General features: G+C 33.3%; 1 long non-coding RNA gene across 1 annotated transcript; it reads right to left on the bottom strand.

Annotated features, from left to right (window-relative positions):
* Window positions 1-2,637: 2,637 nt before the first annotated feature.
* LOC127148629 (uncharacterized) lies at window positions 2,638-3,333 on the bottom strand. Its single transcript, XR_007819712.1, has 2 exons — window positions 2,859-3,333; window positions 2,638-2,773 (listed from the first exon to the last, which is right to left on the bottom strand). It is a non-coding gene; the product is annotated as an uncharacterized LOC127148629 (long non-coding RNA).
* Between the last annotated feature and the right edge of the window lie 385 nt (window positions 3,334-3,718).

The following is a 3,718-nucleotide window of genomic DNA, read 5'->3' as shown; positions in this document are numbered from 1 at the left end:
AATAAAGAACATATTCGTTCGGTTCGTGAAATAAAGAAGAATGAAGAACGTGATCGAATTGCACATCTTTTTGTATAATTGATATTATATTGTCTTGAAAAAAACTATTTATCTTATTTATATTTTGTTGATGGAAATCAATTTTTTTTTATGATTATATATTTACATTTCAAGATATTTGTGCTTTTAAAATTGAATTTTTTTAAAAAAATTAATACAAAAAATGAAATTAATGTTTAGTTTCAAGTAACTAAAAAATTAATAATTTCAAGATAATGTACGATTAATTTTAAAATATATTTATGAAAAAAAGATTCAAAATGTGTGTATTTTTTTATGAAATTTGTTCATAAATATAAACCAAAACAATCACAGTTTTATATATAAACATTTATAAAGAGGTCAAACCAAACATGTGAGTATTTAGATTTTAAACTCATTTTACAAAAAGTATTTTTTTCAAAAATGTATTCTTAAAAAAATATTTTTTTTCATAGGCAATCCCAACGGACCCGTATTCAACCAAAACTCTTTTCATTATGATGAACAACTCTATTTATTTCTATTTCAACGAACAATTTCCTAATTGATGGTTTGAAATGGTTATGAGCCAATAAAAGCCTATAAATACGAAATTCAGTTCAACTCATTTGTTATAAATTATGCACCGTGCTGACTTATTAGTTGCGGCTTATATATATATATAGTTTGTTGTGATCAGAAATATCAACTACAAATCATGTTAAATACAATGTGAAAAAGTTCAATCCAATTCATTTCTCAAGTTGGGGGTTGATAGATTCCTTAGTGATAAAATGGCTTTGAAATGGTCTAATCTATGAAACCAACTTGTATCTTCTGAGATTGGATTGTTTCCCTCCACACTCCTCATTGGGGGAGATTTTCTTACTTGAATTACTTCAAATTACTATATTGTGGTGCTTGAAACCACAAAAGTATCCTAGGGACCTACCTCTTTTGATTCAATAATTCCAACCTTGCAACTATGCGTTTACAAATCAATATATGAACTTAGCTGTGGGACACAGCTAAACAAGATTGCCATATTGACTATTATTCTATCACAACACTCATACAATTAGCTAAAAATGTTCGCAATTGGCAACAAAAATGTTAAAGATATTTCTGCAAATGAAGTAAAAAATGGATAAAAGAAATTGAAGTTATTGTTGGGGTTTATGTCATAAGTAATTTAGCAGTCTGTAAATCGTAAACAAATAATTATATAAATAAAGTGTTATATTTTTATTCGCTTAAATTTGTATACAATAAACTAAAATCTAAGATTATTTAATAAAACTTCAACTATGTAAAGTTGACTTACAAGTGGAATGTGTTAAAATAATAATCTAAATGATCTATGGTATATGAATAATGCTATGTGTTTTATTCTAGTAACATTATGGATACGACACATTTTAATAAGTGTTACAAATGTTGGAAGTGTTATATAAACGATTTGATCCGAATCGTTTATGTAGAAACATATGAGTTGTCAAGGTTTCCATATAATGAAATTTTATAAGACCAAACCACGGAATCTATTAACCTCTCATGGTAACATTGTAAGTGAAGGGATTAATATTTCAATTAGCGATGACCATATGCATGTAAACAAATTAAATATGAATACTGAGTGAGTTTATAAACTTTTGCTCATAAAAGTTGTCCTTTGATTTGTATGGGTGAGAGTGACCCTAGTTATTGACTCAATATGTCTATCATCTTAGGAACTATACCAAGTGGAAAGCTTAAAACATAACTTCACGTACAGGATGATCAAATCCACTTCCTTTTGCATTCTAGAGTAAATAGATTAAGTTGTTCCTTTAAGTGTCAACTCCACGACTTGACCAATAAGGCTTTACCTTTTCACTGATTCGAGAGAAACTTTGTTTATGGTTGGACCATAAATAAACTGTTCATTATTAGAGGAGTAGTAAGGGGTAGTTTTTGGATAAAATGATAATTTGACCCTAGTGTTATTTTGTATATAGTTGTATGATACAATAACCATGCTCTGCATCATATTGAATATAAAGAGTACTTATAATATATCATTGCATATACCATGAAGCATATTCATGTATCTACTATAATAAAATTGGGCTTTAATGTTGGTTAAACCAACATTAAAGAGGTACTATGTCGGTTGGCAATCGACATCCACTACAAGAGACGTGGGTACTCCCGACGTACAAATACGTCGGCGAAAATGCAAAGAACGTCGGGAAAGGATATCCCGACGTACAAAACGACGTCGGGAAGAACGTCGGGGGAAATGCGTCGCGAGAGGCTTTCCCGACGCCGATTTGGTACGGCGTCGGGAAAGGCTTTCCCGACGCCGTGAGATGCGTCGGCATCGACGGCGTCGGGAAAACCTTATTCCCGACGCCGTCTATGTCGACGCATCGCACGGCGTCGGGAAAGCCTATTTTCCGACGTTTTTTTCCCGACGTAATGAACGTCGGGAAATATTTTTTATATATTTTTTTAAATATTTTATTTTTACTTTTTTCCTTATAATATTTTGCTCAAACATTCACAATGATGTTCGGATTGCTCAAAAAAATTTGGCGACGTTTTGGATTAAATTAATAAATATACAAACACAAATTAAAAAATAGAATTAAAATTAATAATACGAATAAGTTGACTACAAGAAAATATAGTTCTCAATATACAAAAAACATAAACATAAGACCCAATCTCCCAACGAGGTGCGTATGCGCGTCATTCTACACCTTCGGTCCTAAAAATGGTATAAAAATAACTAAGTTTAATACATAATCATATATTGCAAAAACTTAAGAATAATAGAGACATATACGACGTACCGCAGGGCTAGGGATCATGTGGTGGTCCCTGTTGTGCACGAGTTAGGTCTTCAATCATCTTTTTCATAGCTTCCACTTGTGAAGCTAATGCTTGGTGATTTCTATCTTGTACTTCAATCCGTTCCAAAGCTTCATGAAGTTTAGCTTGTAATTCAATCTCTTTTTGTGTGGACTGCGAACAAGATGTCGACGAACTGCTTGCACTTGCCGTTCTGCGGGCCTTCGGCTTGGGTCCCCAACCAAGGCCTTTTGAGTAGCCTGGTCGTCTACCCAACACCTGATCGCATATCTCATCCTCAGAGAGTGGCTGACTACCCTCTGGGGTAGGCTAGGATTGGAGTTCCAGCATTTGATTCTGCAACAAATTTAAAAATTATGTTAGGTAACGCGCAAAAATATATAATAAAAGTGGATAATTAATAAGGGTATAACTTACATGCGCATCCTCGGCGGCCTGCGACACGAATGTCCCAGCTCGAACGATGCATCCATTGTAACAACGAACGTCAAAGGATGGTCCTATCGCTAGTGAGAAGAAATCATCAGATAGGTTTGCAGACTGACGCAGTTCTAACACCTGTGCTCGAAACCATTCAGGGAATGCTCGTTCATGTATTTTATACAAATCCATAGAAGTTTGAGCATGTCGACGTTGGAGCCTCAAATGTTTCCTAATAGAGATGAGTTTAATTTCTGTAAGAACAATATATAACAAATATTTAAAAATTACAAAGATGATGAATATGCTTACTTGCGATACTCTGATATTTCGTCAGCATTATTCAGTATGTACCAATGGAAGAGTCGTTTCTCTTCCTCTGATATAGCACGAACACTTGATGCACCTAAGGGTCGTACTT

The sequence above is a fragment of the Cucumis melo genome, chromosome 3 (assembly GCF_025177605.1).
Source record: "Cucumis melo cultivar AY chromosome 3, USDA_Cmelo_AY_1.0, whole genome shotgun sequence".
Lineage (NCBI taxonomy): Eukaryota > Viridiplantae > Streptophyta > Magnoliopsida > Cucurbitales > Cucurbitaceae > Cucumis > Cucumis melo.
The sequence above is the reverse complement of the archived record's forward strand: the minus strand, read 5'-3'. Positions and strand labels throughout refer to the sequence as shown.